General features: G+C 41.8%; 1 protein-coding gene across 6 annotated transcripts in view; it reads right to left on the bottom strand.

Moving 5' to 3' along the window:
• LOC126297666 (uncharacterized) overlaps positions 1–20,493 on the bottom strand; it is a 275,101-nt gene that overhangs the window by 154,034 nt on the left and 100,574 nt on the right. For 5 of the 6 annotated variants that reach the window (XM_049988760.1, XM_049988761.1, XM_049988759.1 and 2 more), the window contains one exon: positions 10,598–10,731. The gene's annotated coding sequence lies outside the window, so the exon portion shown is untranslated. Of the gene's footprint in view, positions 1–10,597; positions 10,732–10,863; positions 10,883–20,493 lie in introns of those variants that run through there. The other variant, XM_049988763.1, reaches the window with a different exon arrangement.

Raw genomic sequence — 20,493 nt, 5'->3', positions numbered from 1 at the left:
TGATGTGCAGTACCGAGGCGGTACCGTCGTGCCCTTACAGCCAAATAACGGTATCTTGCTGATGTCACCCGTGGTCGGCCTTGCCCTGGTCTGCACGATACAGTTTCACTCTCTATAAACTGTCGTCACATCCGAGAAACAACAGAGTGATTCACATTAAGCCATTGGACCACTTGTGCTTGCGACTGTCCTGCTTCCATTCCTCTTATGGCCCTCCACTGCCTAGTGTCCAGTACGAGTCTTCTCTGTGCCATACTGCACTGACTGTGAGTGTACACAGCGAGTGTGGTTGTGGGACTACCTGACAAACACTCCGTTTGATAGGTGGGCTGACGTCACTGTAGGCGTGGTTTTCCGTTGACTGAAATGCCATCTTGTGTGTTTGTAAGATTACATAGTGAATTGGACACAGGACAAGGAAATAGTGGTTTGTTGCTTTAATTTTGGGCACCAGTGTATATTTATTTATTTAAATTGTTTAGACCCATAGAGGATCACACAAAGCGAACTAAGATCTGTGGTTGTTATTTTTCTTGTCCTTCCAGAATTGTTTCATCCTCTCGCTATGTTTAGCTCCATGTTCTTCCATCCATTTACCCGTAGATCTTTTGCGGTTTTTCTTCTTGTGCAACTTCCCAGCACTGGATCTTCTGCCTAAAGATTTTTCGAGCTGTGATGTCTGTGGATGTGATGTTGGCATTTTTGAGATCAGTTTGAACTTTATCCAGACTGTTGTTGTTTTTAGTTTCTGCAAGCACATTAGAATTTTCTTTGTTAATCTGTTGCCATCCAGTCACATGATGTGTCCATAAAACTTCAGCCGTTGTTTGCGGTCATATGTTTCAATGTTGGTGTATTTTTCTGTTGTGTTTGTATGTAGCAGATATCCTTCATCTGTGACCTTTGGACCAAGGATTTTGCAAATGATTTTCCTTTTAACTTTTTTGATGTTGTCGAGATCCCCTTTGTAATCAAGGTTTGGGGTCTTGTTTGCATACAGCGTTTCGGGTTTGATGACAGTCGCATAGTGTCAAATTCTTTTTTGATATGCATGCACCTTTTGTTGAATATGTTCGCAATTTCCCATATGCTTTTTGTATTTTGACTTCACATGCTTTTTGGGCTAGTCTTTTTCCTGTGGGTTTGGTGATTTCACCCAAGTATTTAAAGTGATTCTCTATTGTGACTTATTCTGTGACCAAATTTTCTGTTTCAACGTGTTTTGTGGCCATAAATTCAGTATTTATGAACGAGATTTGGTGCCCGACTTTTTCGGCGCATTCTTTGAGTACTTTGATATGACAAATTGCTGTTTGGTCATCCTCCAAGATGATCACGAGATCGTCAGCGAAGGCTAGAAATGACATTGATGTTATCCTGTCTTTTTCCTAGCATGATGAGTCTCCCACTGATTTGCTTTTTCCAGTTCATTTTCCCATTCTTTGATGATCTTATCGAGAATAATGATATAGAGTAGTGGGGAGATTCTGTCATCCTGTCGCATGCCGGTTTTGATGAGAAAAGATTGGGAGATTTCTCCACTGAACTTGACTTTAGAAGTTGTGATGGTTAGGGTTTATTGGACGAATCGTGTTTTTGGGTCAAGATTGCTTTCTTTGAGTAAATTACAGAGGGCTTCTCAATTGCTGGAGTCTTAGGCTTTCTTGAAGTTGATGAATGTGCAGATGGTTGGGCGATTTTGTGTGGCTCGAAAATTTTAATGACGATTTCAGGTTGAAAATTTGTGCATGTACGATATGTGTTGTCCAAGCCCTGTCTGATATTCACCAATTAGGGGCTCGAGATGTTCTTGAGTGCATTTTAGGAGGCAGGCAGATAGTATTTTGTTAGGGGTGGGGAGAAGGGAGATTCCTCTGTAAATATTTACATCATATTTGTTTCCTTTTTTGTGGAGTGGATGGATGAGTGCAAATTTCCAGTCACGTGGGAGTTTTTCACTTTGCTAGATTTCTTGGGTGATCTGTGCGATTTCATGAAGTGATCATTGCCCCCGATTTTTCAGTAATTCTGAGACAATTCCATCTTCTCCTGATGCCTTTCCATTCTTGAGTTTCTTGATGTGGTGATGGATTTCTTCTTATATTGGTGGTTCTGCATCAGTTGTGTGTGCTCTGGTACTATGTGTTGGAACGTTCAGGTGGTTCGAGGCAGTAGAGGAAGTCATAAAAATACCATACCAGTTCTTTGCAATTGTCTTGGTTAGTGAGTGCAAGTTTTCCATCTCGTTTCCTGAAAGTCAGATTTCGAGGTAGGTAACCATTAATTCTGCTCGCGGAAGTGTTGTAGAAATTTCGGCTGTAGCAGTTCCTGAAGTTATCCTCTACTGATTTGAGTAGTTCATTGATGTAGTCGCATTTTGTTTTCCTGGTGGTTCTGCTTGTCTGCTTGCAGATGTTGGGTTTCTGGTGATTTGTGACCGTTGTATTTTTGGAAGGTGAGTCGGTGGGTAATGATGGCTTGATCACAGTCAGAATTCCACCAGGGGTGTATTACCTTCTTTTTCAGTGGGATTAGTTCTTTGGCTTTTCTGATTATTTTGTTGTGGAAGTCAGTCCAATTATTCACCGGGTCTTTCTCCCATTCTTCTGCAATATTTGTTTTCTGGATGTTTGATATATATGAAAGTCCAGAATGTGGGCTTTTTTGTAGTGAATTCTCTTTGGGGAAAATTTTACGCTGATTAATGTAAGGTAGTGGTCCGAATTGATGTTCACACCCCGTTGGTCTTGGACATCACGCATGGTTCTCTATTAGGCGTGGGAGATGGTTACGTGGTCGATCTGGTATTCACCGAGTTGTTGGATGATTTCTGTTTGTGTGCGGGTTTTCTGAAGTGGGTAGACATAATCTTGATGTCAAATTACTGGCAGATATCAACCAGCTATGTACCATTCATGTTTGTGTTTCAGTGTGCAGAATTCTTGCCAAGGATTTTACGATAGATATTTTCCTTGCCAAGTTGGTCATTGAAGTCTCCCATTAGGATTTTCACATAATCTTGATGAATTCTGCTCATGATCTTTTTGAGTCGGTTCCAGAAATTTCGACAGTTTCGGGGTTCTTCTTCTTGTCGATGTTGGTGGGGGCATGTGCATTGATGAGGGTATACTTTTTGTTGGCACTCTAGATGCACATTGTCATAAGTTGATTGTTGGTGGATGAGATTTCCTTGACTGAGTTGATGATAGTGCATTATGCACAAGAAAAGCCATATACACGTGTGTGTGTGTGTGTGTGTGTGTGTGTGTGTGTGTGTGTGTGTGTGTGTGAGAGAGAGAGAGAGAGAGAGAGAGAGAGAGAGAGAGAGAGAGAGAGAGAGAGAGAGCTAGCTTTGGTTTTTCCTATTATTAAACTGCCAAATAGTTTATTATTGCAAAAATTATAAAATTATCCCTGGATGAATAAATTACTACACCAATAGTGATGACAAACAGTGTTATTAAGGTACAAATACATTAAACCATTTATATATTTATCTGCAGTATATATTTAAGTTTCAAGATGTTTCAGTATATGCAAATTTTCCTACCACAACGACATTAGGAACACATCAAGTGCTATGTGCTCTGTGCATTCCTTATCATGTGCATGTCTTCTCTCAAGTATTAAATCTTTGAGTTGACTTATTGCCGTGGTGTGCAATGCTGAGCTGATTTCTCACCTTGGTTTCATTATGAAAATAATCGGTTAAAATATGTTTAGAATGTTAAGACATGACTCCATATAACCAACAAAGATTGTGGCGACAGGAAGGGCTGTGCACATGTGCGTGTGCATGTCAACAGCAACCAGAAGTGTGTCATTGAAAATGACTACCTCCAATAATTTGTAACAAGATTTACATGAAAACTATAGCTTCCTACCATGGAACGAGCCTCACTGCATCCACCAGTATATGAAAGATGTATATTGTCTTCCTGGTTGAAGAATATGCATGCTTTTTTTTCACAAATTTTATGCTACGTAAGAAGCTCCACCTTCAGTATAATCTACTGAAGTTAAAAAACAACAATTACTCCTTTTTCTCAGGGTTTGTTCCACCAAGCAAAGTAGGGTTGACTAATTATAGTCATTCAACCATCCAGTACTTGGCAGTTCGTCTATGTTCTTAGTAACCTGTAGCCCTTCCTGTCACCACAATCTTTGTTGGTTATATTGGTAGCAAGTCATTTGTATCATGTCTTAACATTCTAAACATATTTTAACTGATTATTTTCATAATGAAACCGAGGTGAGAAATCAGCTCAGCATTGCACACCATGGCAATAACAGTCCACTCAAAGATTTAATACTAGACAGAGCTCAACCTAAACAATAAATTCTAGAAACCGAACAGAAATAGTATAAGCTTCCCTTGAATTTCAAGTAAGTGTAGTCGAGAGGATGTTCCATTACATTTGTCATGCAGAATGGGGTATTTCACATGTATGTAACAACAGTGACAAAGTAAAGATGCCATTTATCAACTTGGGTCACTTTTTTCACTGAGGTACGATTTGTGTAGACAAATCTGGTAATAGGCTTTGAAAGCACAACCAAAAGCTACATAGTCGACCTGACCAACACTCGTTCATCTGGCGCAAGTAGAATCTGTAAAACACTGTTGTGCTACATGTTAAACAGTACGAGAAGGTACATGGATGAATGCATGTTTCAGCTCTTGAATGGGGGTCAAGCTTGTTATTGTCTTGCGCCCCCCCCTCCCCCCTCTCTCTCAAATTTTACTTGTTTTACACATACGCTCTTAATACCAAGAAGTGCAAAAAATATTTTAATACAAAAATGACAATACTTTGTTTACATCAGTACTCATTACACAGGTATAAGATAACACCAACAAATTGAAATTCTGGTAAATATAGCATTTCAAAGGTAGCCACCCATAAAATTTGAGGCCCAAAGTATCATGAAATTAACATAAGAATTGTGAGTGTAACAAACTGTCACAACTTTGGCAACATCAAAATTGAGCAATATTAGACAGTCAGCACAGGTCTGAAAACTATGGTTACGAGATTATGTACATGTGGCAGAATGCAGCATCTTTCAGTCGTTTCATGTGTGTTGGGGAAGTCAGTCTTCCTCCTCCCCCCCCCCCCCCCTCCCCCACATTTCTCAATCTGCCAACAGCCCTCTCAGATACATGGAGAAGCGGACAGAGGTTTGGGAGCACTTTCTTTCCTTGGGGTGGAAAACTGCTGCTAATACGCAGGTGAATCAGCAACAATCAACGAAATGAGGATGTAAGAAGCAATGGAAATGATTGCGTTAAAGACATACAATTTGTATACACAGTAAACAGCACATATAACAGAAAAGTGTCATGATAACCTCTCAATTGGCAAAAGATCATGGATTAGTACCCCATCTGGGAGGGGACTGCTTAAGGGGAGATGACAATAAGAAAAATATTGAAGGACAAATGAAAATGTAGTACGAGATGAGCTGAAGTGTGGAATGTCTACAGTCAATGTGATAGAGAAGCTCTAAAACCCAGAAACGGAAATTCACAGGCTGAGTCTAGATATTATGGGTGGGGGTCAGTTAAGTGAAATGGAAAGATAAGGATTTCTGGCCACACGAATATAGGGTAACAACGACAGCGGCAGACAATTTTTTAACAAAAGTATAATCAGCCGGGAATACACAGGTAGGCCATGGAGTAAATTGCTGTGAATGGTTCAGTGACAGATTATTCTCATCGGAATCTATAGCAAACCAACGCTAGCAAAAGTAGTTCAGGTATACAATCCTAAGTCACAAGCAGAAGATGAGAAAGTATACGAGGACATTTAACGTAATTAAGGGCAAAGACAGTTACAGAGTAAAGAATGCCTTCTAACTAGGAGTTTCACAACACTAAAAATGAAGTGACTAAGGATGATATGGTCAGGGGGTATTGGAAGACTGTGGTAGTGGAAGAAATAGAAGACAACTGTGGGAGAATATCAGCTTGGTAGTAGTAATGAGATAGGAGAAAGACTAATTGAGTTCAGCAATAAATTTTAGCAACTAATAGCATATACACCAGAAGTCCTACGAGAATGAGGTATGCTTGGAAAACTCGTGGTAACACGGGATTATTTCAGCTACAGCACATCATGGTCTGACAGATATTCTGAAATCACACATCAGAATGTAGGTCGTACCCAGGAGTAGACCTAACTCTTGTTATAATTTAGTAATGATCAAGTTTAAGAGGATCATCCACAAGAATCAATGTGGAAAGAAGTGAGATACTGAAGAACTGAGGAATGATGAGGCACATTTGAAGTTAAAAGCTGTAGGTACTGCGATGATGAATACCAGAATAGGCAGTTCAGGAATGTATATACTTAAAAATGATAGTCACAATGGACACACATGGTGGTTATAATTAAACTTTTGCTACCTGAGAGGGCCCCCAAGAAAAACCAGTGAGCTTATAACAATGACAGGCTGGAACAGCACTACATATCCCTCTACTGCTACCTGAAACATCTCAGGTGGGATGCTGGCTGCCTCCTTTGGTATGCTCATCTTCAACCGATACTGTCTTCCTGTTGATAAACTCTGTCCTTCAGGCAATCCCACAGCCAGAAATCACATGGGTTCGAAACTAATGATCTTGGTGGCCATGCAGTTTGGAACAATCAGCCAATGATTCAGTTTTCTTCAAATGTGTTATGGAGGAAACGAGTGACTGCAATAGTGGAGGTGAAGCTCTGTCGTGCATCAACACAACTAAGACCAAAGCATCTCTGTCCCGTAGAGCAGGATCACACACTGGTGATGCAGAAGACAATAATGCCTGGCATTCATGCTGCAATGTGTGGCAGTCACACTGCATGTCTCTGGTTCTTGTGCTCCCAAGTTCCTCAGAGAAAAATGGACAAGTCATGAACTGTGACACATTCAATAAGCTTGGGAACTTCATGAACACTTGCTGACAGTGACAAAACCCAAATATGACAACTGCAGTGTTCCCTGCCCTAATGAGTGTAAAGTGCATTTCGAAACTCCACAAAATGCTCCAAGGTCATATGTCAACTTCAGCCCTTGCAAGAAACTTAAGAACAAAGTCTACTGAAATTTACGTGTCATGTGGCACAAGGTAATTGGTAATGTGAAGCTTCTATAGATACCATTTTACAATTGTTCGAAGCACTTTTCGAAAGATGTACCATGGAATGTTCAGCTGTTGTGACACAGCTCGTCTACTTGTTTAAGATCGAACATGGCTTCCAATGTTCTTAGCTATGGCAACAGTAACTTCAACAATTTGTGGTGCAATTGACCTTCGGGCATACCCAGGAGCTGTTTGTAAATTGTGAGTTAATTCGAACTTCCGAATCGTGTTCTTCAACCCTGATACGGAAGGACCATCTCTCCATATTCCTTTAATGCATCTTGTGAAGGGCAGCAGCACTATTATTATTTTTTCGATGAAACAGCTTTATGAGTAAATACCTGCTCAACTTGTCCAGACCCACACTGAGTCACTAAAACTGTAACAAACACACAAATGCTTGTGTTTCAACCTTACGCTGCCGTACCTATACCTGTGCCTAATGGTAAGTCTTGACAGTAACACTACTAATCATGCAAATCCTGCAGGGATCAGTCTGAACATCATTCCTAGAGAGTTGGGTACCCAAACAGTAAAGTTTTCCGTCTACACTGGCTTAAGTAGTGAAAGTTTAATTACACCCACCCTGTACTTAAATACAGCAATCAAAGGAGTTGGACATACAAACATAGTTGCAAGGAAGGTTACTGTGAAGAAACATTGGGTAGCAGAAGAAATACTTCAATTGATAGATGAAAGAAGTAAAAATATGCCAAATCGTTTATTGTTCCAAAAATTATAAAATTATCCCTGGATGAATATATTACTATATCAATAGCGATGACAAACAGTGTTATTATGGTACGAATGTTCAATAAAAGTCAGGCATACAGCAATGTACACCATTTATGAGCGAATCAAATAAGAAGTGCAAGGAAGCCAAGGTGAAACAGCTGGACAAGAAAAGGTCGTTGTAAGGAAAGTTTCAGTATTTGGTAAAGTCTAACCAACCTTATGCAAACTTAAATGCAAAGACACGAACATTAAGAGTGCAATGGAAATTCCATTGTTAAATGCAGAGGGAAAAGTGGCTAGGAGTACACTGAAGGTTTTTATGGTGTATAGGTCGGGTTTTCCGTTCAGACATTTTCGTCTCGCAGGTCATGCGAATAAACATAACTACTGTTGAAACTTCCTGGCAGATTAGATCTGTGTGCCGGACTGAGACTAACTCAGGACCTTTGCCTTTCATGGGCAAGTGCTCTACCATCTGAGCTACCCAAGCACGACTCACGCCCCAACATCACAGCTGTGAGGATGAGGTGTGAGTCGTGCTTGGGTGGCACAGATGGTAGAGCACTTGCTCGTGAAAGGCAAAGGTCCCAAGTTCGAGTCTCAGTCCGGCACACAGTTTTAATCTGCCAGGAAGTTTCATATAAATGCACACACTACTGCAGAGTGAAAACCTTATTCCAGAACTACAGTTACTGGCCAAACACAAATCCTAAGGAGCGCCCTTTACATGCTAGTAAAGTGACAGTATGATGTGGCGATTCATCACATGGGATTATCGGACTGTATTTTTTTGCAAATGAACAGGGAAAAACAATAACAGTCAATGCCAATCGTTACATGGTGATATTACAAAATTTCATTAAACCTGCGTTGAACAACTTTCCAAATGTTCAAGAAGCTCTGTTTCAACAGAACAGAGTGACATCACGCACTTCACAGCAATCAATGGCATATGTGCGAGAATTGTTTGGCAACCATGTGATCTCACGATTCGATAACATTCCCTGGCCCCCTAGATCGCCAGAGTGTGGGGCTACCTCAAGAGCAAAGTCTACATGACTCTACCAAGAACCCTGGATGAGTTAAAACAATTTGGGATGCAATTCACAGTATCCCAGCCGAGATGTTGCAGCAATCAATAAGGAATCTTAACAGGAGATTTCACGAATGTATTCATGCAGGACAACGCCATCTAAAGGATGTTATTTTCAAATAATGATAAATGCCATCAATGTTACATAAATGGCCAAGTTGTAAGGTTTCAGGTTTCAATTACTATGGATGCAATTTCTTTTCTTGTCACTTCTAGTTTTATTGGAGTGTGGAAATGTTCCCGTTTTTCTGTGTCATCCTGTACTAAATGGGAGAAGGCTAAAAATGTAATGGAGATCAGTTAGAAGGACAGTAATAAATCAAGGTGAGAGAAGTAATCAGGTCAGTAGGTGAGTGACGCCTGGCAGATTCATTAGAGTTGAAGTGTGCAGCATCCCATTATTCATTGGAGTACTACCCCCAAAACAGAAAAATAAGGCGTGGGGAAAAAAAAAAGTGGCTACCCATATCTAAAAGCAATTAAAGTAAAGGAGGGCTGACCGAGGCAACAAGCGAAAGAGCTAGGGTGTAGGGTTCCCCAGACCCAACATGCGGCAGTAGACACCACTACCCCAACCCCTCTGACCCTGACTCCACCTTGGAAGTAATTCAAATGTTATATTTGAAAAGATATACCACACTTCCATGGAGAACATAGAACTGACCATGAGTTGTCAGCCAATAGTGGAGGCTAAGAATGCAGAAAATCGTGTTTAGGGATGGGGAAGGGGCAGGGCGTTCCACCAGGACACGCGATACTGTTTGTCATGCTCCACAATCGTCTCATTGGGATGACTTATTAAATAAAATGAGATGATATGTCGTGTGACTAGGGCCTCCTGTCGGGTAGACTAGGGCAACACTACACCCAATATCTGAGCAGAGAAAATCTCAGACCCAGCCGGGTACCGAACTCGGGCCCTTAGGATTGACATTCTGTCGTGCTGACCACTCACCTACCGGGGACGGACATTAAATAAAATGGAATTATGGATTACTCTGATATGACTGCTGCAGAGCTATGTACAGCAGTGCATTTCTTCTGGAAGGAATAGAAGGAGCAGTGTGACGCATAAGTAGTCTCCTTGACAGTGCAGAGTCTATTAGAGGGGACAGTAGCCCACTGTATGTTGTTCCATCTCAAAGTGAGGAGAGGTTTTATTTGCAAACACCCCCCCCCCCCCCCCCCCTCCCAATCCACACCTCAGCAGGCCACAACCATACAAGGGAAAACTGAAGCATCACAAATAAAAAGGTCAGAATTTAGGTTACGTATCACCTGTGCAAGAAAACAATGCTCTGAGTAACAACACAGTATAGCCAATTCAAATGTTTGGTGAAGCCAAAACATAGGGCAATAATGGTCTCTACATATCCTTCAACGTAACAGTGGATAATGCACACTGGGAGGTGGTATTTGCCCCTGTAGTATCTAATGCATATTCTGTCTTGAATTTAGTCCATGTTAGAGACTATTTAAAAGATTTGACCTTACCAGCCAGTCTATCACTATAATTTTAATCTTTTACACGGCAACCTACATTTAATGTTGTATAATCTGCACATTTCATTTATAATGCTGCAATTTGCATATATACTAAGTATGTTAATAATATTTTAAATGAATGTAACACTACTCACCACAAAATTTGGTCCATTACTTTTCTCGCTTAGTTACCACTATGCGTTCCAGACATTGTGGTTTTTACAGGTGGCTTGTTCTTCACCGTACCGTAATTCCAAACTGGATTTAGTTTACGTGTCACGTAAATGTCCTGCTCAAACAACAAAACAAAAAGCTGTTAATAGTGCCTGCAATGAGATATTTATTGCACAGAAGAAAATTTCAAACACAATGGGCTACACGAAAAGAGCTTAGACATTTAATGTATTTCATCTTTACTAACCCAACAAAAAGTATTCAAAATAACCACGTGAGCGTGTGCAGATTTAAGTTGCCTGTAGGTACTGAAGCAGCAGCTCCTGCAGCTTATATAAGATTAAATACTTTAAGAAGAGTTATTATCAAAAAATCATGGTTGTGTTACAAATACGTAAGCTTCCATGACTGGGGTCATTCTCATTAAAACTTTTGGGTGTAGTGCGATGTCATCTTATAAAATACTTAAAATACTAAAACTGATCTTCTGGCAAAGCTGCAGCAGCTTTCCTCAGAGCAAAGATTAATTAGCTGGGGAGTGGACTAATCTCTCTCTCTCTCTCTCTCTCTCTCTCTCTCTCTCTATATATATATATATATATATATATATTGCTTGCCTAGCATTAGTAAGGGTATACATTTGAACTTTATAGTTAACTTATGACAACAGGGACATAGAAGTGCCATGATACTGTGTTATCTGCAGAATAACTACGCACAATGTCAAGAAGTGCTGATACAGTCTGTATATCAGCAAGACAAATATATATATGCTGAGGTGACAAAAGTCTTGGGATAGGGATATGCACATATACAGATGACGGCTGTATCATGTACGTAAGGTACAAAAAGGGCAGTGCATTGGCAGAGCTGTAATTTATACCCAGGTGACTCATGTGAAAAGGTTTCCAATGTGATTATTGCCACACAATTGGTATTGACAGACTTTGAACGTGGAATAGTAGCTGGGGCTAGAGGCATGGGACATTCCATTTCAGAAACTAGTAGGGAACTCAACATTCCAAGATCCACAGTGTCAAGGGTGTGCCAAGAATACCAAATTTCAGGCACTACTTCTCCTCTGACAATGCAGCAGCCAATGGCCTTCACTTAACGGCCAAGAGCAGCAGCGTTTGTTCAGGATTGTCAGTTCCAACAGAAAATCAGCACTGTGTGAAATAACAGCAGAAACAAATGTGGGACATACGACAAAAATGCGGCGAAATTTGGCATTAATGGGCTATGGAAGCAGACAAGCGACGTGAGAGCCTTTGCTAACAGAAAGACATCACCTGTAGCAACTTTTCTGGGCTCATGATCATACAAGTTGGACCCAAGATGACTCGAAAACTGTGGCCTGGTCAGATGAATTCAGATTTCAGTTGGTAAGAGATGATGGTGGGGTTTGAGTGTGGTGCAGATTCCACGAAGCCACAGACACAAGTCGTCAACAAGGCACTGTGCAAGCTGGTGATACTACATAATAGTGTGAGCTGTGTTTACATGGACTAGGGTGGGTCCTTTGGTCCAACTGAACTGATCATTCACAAAGTGGTTATGTTCAGTTACTTTGAGAACATCCGCAGCCATTCATTGATGGTATTTTTATGAATGACAATGCGCCATGACAGATGTCAAGACTGGTATGAAGAACATTTTGGACAATTCGAGCGAACAATTTGGCCACCCAGATTGCCCCCACACGAATCCCATCGAACATTTATGGGACATAATCGAGGTGCCAGTTCGTGCACAAAATCCTACAACGGCACCAGTTTTGCTATTATTGGGGGGGTTATAGAGGCAGCATGCCTCAATATTTCTGCAGGGGAATTCCAACAGCTTGTCAAGTCCATGCCACGACAAGTTGCTGCACAGCACCGGGCGAAAGGGAGTCCGACAAGACATTCTGAGAGTTGCAAGACTGTTGCTTCTGTGTATCTTTCTTATTTAACTAATAATATTTATATTTCTTACTCCAGTTCTGTGTAATGGAACTGTTTGTGCACTCAAGGCCTTGTAATTACAGCCTGAAGTATTCGAAAAGTTTTGAGAATACTTCCATATTTTAAAAGCACAGTAAAACACACATATAGCTGGCCATTAGCGTGCAAATGCACTGTACATTGCACTACATGTGATGTTTCTCCATTCATAGAAGTATTTACGTTTGTAGGTGATAGTGTAGTGAGTGGTTCAATGTATTGCTCCTCTAATGGTGCCACTACACCACCTACATCTTTCGTGTTACTGACCTGAGGAAGGACACTGCAGCTCGACCGGAATATGGATTTTAGTATTTTGAGTATTTTATGACGTGACAGTACGCCCAGAAGGATTTCAATGAAATGGCTGTATTAAACATGAACACAACAGTGACGCACTTTGAATTTAGAGTACTCAAATAATATGTAACCTCTTTTGCTGAACACAAAGAGCATATGTCTCAGTAAAAATTGTGTCGCAACCTACTTTTTATGAAAGTGTGGGGAGACACTTCTTTGGCGTTGTTCTAGCTTTATGACAGAAATGACGTGGTTTGTTGGACACCAAGGCCGCTATATGCTTCTCATACTCAATAACCTAATATGGCAGAAGTCCATATAAACATAGACATAGCGGTAATTTCGTAATACATTGTCAAAACCTCTTCCGCTTGTTTCTACAGGCACATGCACTCGTTGGGTTTGTCGGACTCTTGAGGAATCTCGAACTTCATGATGAATATGCTGTGCACACTATCATCTTTCAAGATAATGACACCCTTATTCACTGGACAGTACGCTTACGTTTCTAGTTTGACGAACACTCAGCCACCCTATCGCACCTCAGACTGTCCCGTAAAACTACCCTATCTTAACTGCATACAGAAAGTCTAGAGACTATCTGGAACAGCTTGTCAAATGTAGCAGCTAACATTCCAGCAATTTGGCAGCCCTGCGTGAACTAGTCATCAATGAGTGGCTTCGGCAAGATATGGCAAACCTGAAGAAACTTACGGACACACTTCCGGACTGAACTGAGGCTTCTATCAAGGCTGGCTGCAGTGTACGGGGCATTAGCGCGATGACTCCTGCGGGTGTCACATTTATTGTCGCATGTGCTGATTCAACTTCTACATCAATTACAATTCATTTTAGTCTCCATAAGCTCATAGGTTGTCCTCGGTATGTTATTAGGGACCTGTTCATCCAAGTGAAAGAATTTCAGATCTCGATCTAATGGCAAAGCAGGGGACTAAATAGAAGAATACTCTGTGCAGCTGCTAATTTTCGGGTACATAAGAGATGCATGCGCAAAATCTAATCTACTACGATGGGGAAATTTTCATCTGTAATCCATAGTAGATATTTTCTTATTTTTTCCCATATTAATGTAAGGGCACTGGTTTTCGTATTTAATGGGAGAAAGTAATAACACGGAAAAAAAACCGTTACGCACGTGACAAAAAGGCCTATACCGCCGCACTTGCGGCGTATAAAACTACAACATGGAAAACGGCGTCATTACAATCGCTTATGTCAACAGTATAGCTGACAGCTGTATGTTTCAAAATATTAAACTGGGCAGAAAGTATGTGTGAGGGACAGAACAACATGAATATCTCTCAGGCACCATCTACTGTACGAGCGGCAATGCGGAACAACTGAAACATATGAAGCACTGAAGACTCAGAGATTGTCGGTGGTTCAAGTCATTCTAGTGTTAATTTTGAACGGGAAGAGTTCCTGAATTATACGATCAGCATCCGGAAAGTTAGACTGTGGATGGTCACGTGCTACGACGACAAATTATTGTTGATATGCACTCTAAGGAAGAAGACAGAAACCCTACACAAAATACGGTCTACCCTTCCTGGAGTGAATGGACGGAAGATGTCGATGAAGATGGAAGGAAAAGTGGTGTTACAAATAACAAAGAGTAATTAAGTAAGTATTGTACAACGAAAAGTGAAAGTAAGAAAATTCGTGTGTTCTGGAGGGGCAAGTAAACAAGTGTTACAACTCATTACGTCATTATGAAAGAGCAATTTTACTATTCAAATAATAGCAAGCATACCTTGCTGGTCACTTACTAAAGGAGATTTATTTAAAATCTAAGTTTTGGGCTAGATCGACTTTATGTTGAAATATATATTACTATTGAATAAATAAAATTCATAGTAAAAGACGCCAAAGCTATTAGACATAAGACATGAAACATGAAATGGTATTGGAGATTAATGTGACTGGCTGACGACTGACAAAAAAATAAGAGATGAACCTGCAATATTATTACACACTAACACCGACCATCTGACACGTTAGGGATGAGGTTCCTACATCCGACTCAATTCTCCTTCCTGCTAGCTCTTTTTTTTTTCCCTTCTCTCGTCAATGAGGTAAGAGCATGTATGGTCGTCTTGCACTGTGCTATCCTTACAGGCGTCTCTGGCTATAAAGTCGGAGAAGATGAGAAATTCCGTATTCCTGTTTCTTACCTAAGCAGGATGGCAGTCAGGCTCAATCCCGAAACAGCCTAAACATCTGCAAATGTGCGCAGTAGAACAGCGCCGCCCCACTAGCTGCCCTGGCCTCCGTTGTCTCCATATTCAGACGCGTAATCCGTGTTGTAACTGTACTGTTACCTCTGCACTACATCTGTGGGGTATATCGTACTGCGTATAAACAGCCTGTTCATCTTTAGAATATTTTCATCCTACACGTAGTCAATGGACAACCACAGACGGCTCGTCTCCTGGATTAGATTCGATACTATCCTCAATAAATAGTTCTGTGCAACGAGAGGCAGGCGTGAACTCCATGTAATGAGTTCCAGTTTCCCACGGGAAGTGGGATACAACTCAGTCGCAAACAGATCTTTGCCACTCTTAGAGCAGCTACAGAGGAAGAATGGCATTTCCTTTGTACGTATATGCAATGTTGCTGTTTGGGGTAATAACATTCCGTTTCACTATACCATACTTACACGTACATTATACACTGAAAAGCCAAAGAAAGTGGTACACTTGCCAAATATCGTGTAGGGCCACCGCGAGCACGCAGAAGTGCCACAACACGACATGGCATGGACTCGACTAATGCCTGAAGTAGTGCTGGAGGGAATTGACACCATGAATCCTTCAGGGCTGTCCATAAAACCGTAAGAGTACGAGGGGGTTGAGCTCTCTTCTGAACAGCGCGTTGCAATGCTCAATAATGTTCTTGAGTGGGGAATCTGATGGCCAGCGGAATTGTTTAAACTCAGAACATACGAGAGTTCCTGGACACACTCTGTAGTAATTCTGGACGTGTGGGGTGTCACACTGACTTGCTGAAATTGTCGAAGTCCGTCGGAATCCACAATGGACACGAGTGGATGCAGGTGATCAGACAGGATGCTTACGTACGTGTCACCTGTCAGAGTTGTATCTAGACCTATGAGGAATCACTCCAACTGCACACGCCCCACACCATTACAGAGCATTCACCAGCGTGAACAGTCCCTTTCTGACATGCAGGAGCCATGGATTCAGGAGGTTGTCTCCATACCCCTAAACGTCCATCCTCTCGATACAATCTGAAAGGAGACTCGTCCGACCAGACATGTTTCCAGTCATCACCAGTCCAATGTCAGTGTTGCCGGGCCCAGGCGAGACGTAAAGTTTTATGTCGTGCAGTCATCAAGGGCACACGAATGGGCCGTCGTTGAATGGTTCGCACGCTGACCCTTGTTGATGGCCCAATATTGAAATGTGCAGCAATTTGGGGAAGGGTTGCACTTCTGTCACGTTGAACGATCCTCTTCAGTTGTCGTTGGTCCCGTTCTTACAGGATCTTTTCCCGGCTACAGCTAGTCGGAGATTTATGTTTAACCGGATTTCTGATATTCACGGTACACTCGTGAAATGGTCGTACGCGAAAATCCCACTTCATCGCTACCTCGGAGATGGTGTCCCACCGCTCGTACGCCGACTGTAACACCACGTTCAAACTCACTGAAATCTTGATAACCTGTCATTGTAGCAGCAGTAACCGATCTGAGAACTGCGCCACATGCTTGTCTTGTATAGGCGTTGCCGACCGCAGCGCCGTATTCTGCCTGTTAAAATATCTCTATATTTGAATACGCATGCCTAAACCAGTTTCTTTGGCGCTTCAATGTATGATCAAAGGTATCCGGACATCCCTATGTAATGTGGAGTTGACCACCAGGTATAACGAGAAGCGGACATGCCAACATACAAGGAGGCGGAGAGTATTGTGGGGTCAGCAGAAAAGCGGTAACGGCAGAATGAGTCAGTCTGGAGAACTCGGGGACTTCGAACGTGGACTAGTCATGGGATGTCACCTGATTAACAAAGCCATCTGGGACATTTCAACCTTCTAAACCTGCCCAGGTCGACTGTTGGTGTGGATGTGATTGCTAAGTGGAAACGCGAAGCAACAACCACAGCTAAATCGAGACCAGGCAGACCTTTTGTACGAGGGGGTGTTGGAAAGTAATACCTCGGAATTTTTATTGTGTTCACAATATCAGTTAACGTTTTACAAGTCATACATATTACTCGGTCGACTTTCCCGCTTCGCTGACGCCGTTTCAACCCTTTGCCGCTAGAAGGTAACATGGCGGTGTGTAATTTAATTATGTCGGTGTGTGAGAATCTGCGCGCTATAATCGAGTTTGTAACCGCAGAAAACATGCCTCCAATTTAAATCTAGAAAATAATGAAAGCTGTGTACGGTGATGATTGTATCGACATTAGTAACGTGGGACATTGGGTTGCTCGCGCTTGTAATAAAGGAAACGGTGCCGCTAACTGTGTGCAGAACTCTGCGTGGACTACCGCGTACCGCCACCGACGACCCATAGGAATCGGGTTGATGAACTCGACAGAGAAAATAGTCGGGTAACACAGACACACCTCTCGGGTAAGTGTGGCATATCACGAGAGCGTGTGAAAGCCATTACTGCAAAACTGCGGTACAGAAAACTGTATGCACGGTAGCTGCCTCTAATGCTCAGTCCTGGCACTGAAAAAAGTTGAAGACCGTGCCATCAGCAAACAGTCATGCTCACAGTTTTCTGGGGTGTTCAAGGTGGGGTACATTTGGAATTCGTGGAGCTAAACTGTGCAAGGTACTGCTAAAGCATCAGGGAAGTGAAAGCACGAATTCGTAGAGTTCGTCAACATATGGCGCACCCTCTCATTCTGCATGACAATGCCGGACCACACACGAGCGCTGCTACACGTGCAACAATCCAGCGCCTTGGACTCACTGTCACTGATCATTCTTCGCACAGTCCCGACTTGGCCCCACCCGATTTCCGTCTGTTAACCCCTTCAAGGACATCACTTTGATTGTGGTGAAGTGGTGCAAGCAGAGGTGAGGTTGTGGCTGCGTCAACAACCATTCAAAAAGTGAAGGTGTTAACGAACTGGTATCTCTCTGGGAGAAATGTGTTCGTGACCAGGGTGAGCAATAAATATGTAGACATGAAGAATAAATATGTAGAATGTTAATAAAGTTTGTTTTCAAATAAAAAAATTCGGAGACGTTACTTTCAACACTGTCTGACAGAGTTCGTAAAGCATTGCAGAGTGTGGTTATAGAAGACCACACGAAATCAGCGGAAGGGATCGCTCGTGAGTCCTAAGTCCCTACCAGCAATCCAGCTAGCACAATGGCACATTTTATAGCACTGTGTACTGCTTACCGTAGAGGAACAGTTCGGAGAGAACGATTGATTGTACCAGCATGGCAATGCACCCTATCAAAGAAGGGTCTATGAGGCGACGGTATGTGGACAGCAACCGTTCTGAAAAGGTCTCCAGACATTCAGGCACCCCACTGAAAGTGTCTCAGCGAAGTGCCAGCCGTCATAAAGGCGAAGAAGCGTGAAACACCCCATATTAACGTCCAGTAACAGATGTCCGGATATTTTTGCTTTTGATCAGATAGTTTAGATATTGTATATTTCAAATACGTTCTGAGTTACAACATAAGTTCTTGTATTAGAAACAGTCGAGCGTGGAAGGGGACGATGACATCGGATTGCATTGGTCAGTGTACACAATATGGCGGCAGTTGTGTATTATCGTTTTGTATTCTGTACATTCACACGCTACCAGCTGACGGGTTCAGCAGGATTATTAACTGCTTTTCTGCGTTCTTCCGGATCTATTTTCTAATACTCTGTCGCATAAAAAATGAACACGCAGCAGAAACAATGTAAACAACGAAAACGAATCACAGCTGTGCACCAAGCGTCGCCTGCAACTAACACGTAACTGGCGCTTCAGGCAGCAGAGTGATATGACGACGTTCAACAGAAAGCGTGAGAAACTCATTCTTGATTGGCTGTTCCTATGGTTTATGCCCTGTGCAGAAATAGATAGCATGACTGTCACTCCGATCCAAGTATAAAGTTTATTTTATGACTGCCATATCATTTGCTCCGATGACACCCTAAATTTCATAGCATTCTGTACATTGCCTAGAATTATGGTATTTTTTTGGTTTTTGCCCCGATTTGATGAAACCGACGTAAAGCCGCACTGACCACGTCTCAAACATTTTAGTAACACTTTGTAAATATACAGGATCCATTTTTAAAACCATCCGTTTCCTCTTATTAAAATTTATTAAACACAGTAGTACTGAAAAAGCTCATTTCGTCAAAAAAAAAAACACTTTGAGGATCTGTTGCATATATATATGTGAGTGTGTGTGTGTGTGTGTGTGTGTGTGTGTGTGTGTGTGTGAAGTTGACTCCCGCGGTACTGCTACGGTCGCAGGTTCGAATCCTGCCTCGGGCATGGATGTGTGTGAAGTCCTTCGGTTAGTTAGGTGTAAGTAGTTCTAAGTTCTAGGGGACTGATGACCACAGAATTTAAGTCCCATAGTGCTCAGAGTCATTTGAACCATTTTTTTGAAGTTGTCTCAACTGTTCCAAAACCGCGCCCACAAAGCCGTTGTTCCTGCCTCTGAAATTTCCTGTTCATACTATAGCCACAATGATCACTCTGAACAAAATTAGCGAATACAGATTTAACGTTTATCGATTGGATTGGTGTGTAAATTCGTAGCGTTGTTCCGTAAGGTTAATTAACACCACAGATTTACATAACAGACTTCAGTCATCAAAGATATATTCTACTTCACTATTCACAACAGTTTGCCAACACTATAGACATTACACGATTTTGATGTGTTTCATTTGGAAAAGAAGTACCTTGAAAGTTGTTCGATAGAGAGCGGAAAAGTTTAAAATCTGAGGGCGGTATATCAGGTACATAAGGTGTGTGCAGAATGGCTTCCCAACGAAACACCTGTGTACTATTTGTCAGTCTAGCAGGATGTGGACGTTACCGTGGAGGAGCATGACTTCACGCAGTCTTCCTGGTCGTTGCTCTTGAACAGCGTCGGCAAGATGTCTCAGTTGTTGATAATAAATGTCAACCGTGATGGTTACACCTCGGGGAAGTAGTTCGTAGTACACCATACACTGTTCGGCCATATGTGTAAAATTATCTTTTCTGGGTGTGCGCAGGTCTTTGTACGGGGAATTCCTACTTTTTTGGGCTGAACTATTCACTTCTTTTCCGTATGTTAGCATGAAGACACGATTTCTCGTCACCAGTAACGATACAGGATAGGTATTGTCGGCGTTGTTCACGAGCCAATTTATGAGTACGCAGAAATGTACATATGGCCATCCCATGATTTTTTGTGATTTTGGCTTAGAGCATGCTGTACCTATACACCAGATTTTGGAACCTTCCCCATTTAATGCAAATGTCACACTACGGTGGTGTGATCACAGTTCATCGCATTGCCAGTTCTCGAGTACACTGGCCTGGATCATTGTGGATTGATGCATTTAAACGAACTTC

Source organism: Schistocerca gregaria, chromosome X (genome assembly GCF_023897955.1).
Source record: "Schistocerca gregaria isolate iqSchGreg1 chromosome X, iqSchGreg1.2, whole genome shotgun sequence".
Lineage (NCBI taxonomy): Eukaryota > Metazoa > Arthropoda > Insecta > Orthoptera > Acrididae > Schistocerca > Schistocerca gregaria.
Note: the sequence above shows the minus strand (reverse complement) of the source record. Positions and strands in the feature narration are given on the sequence as shown.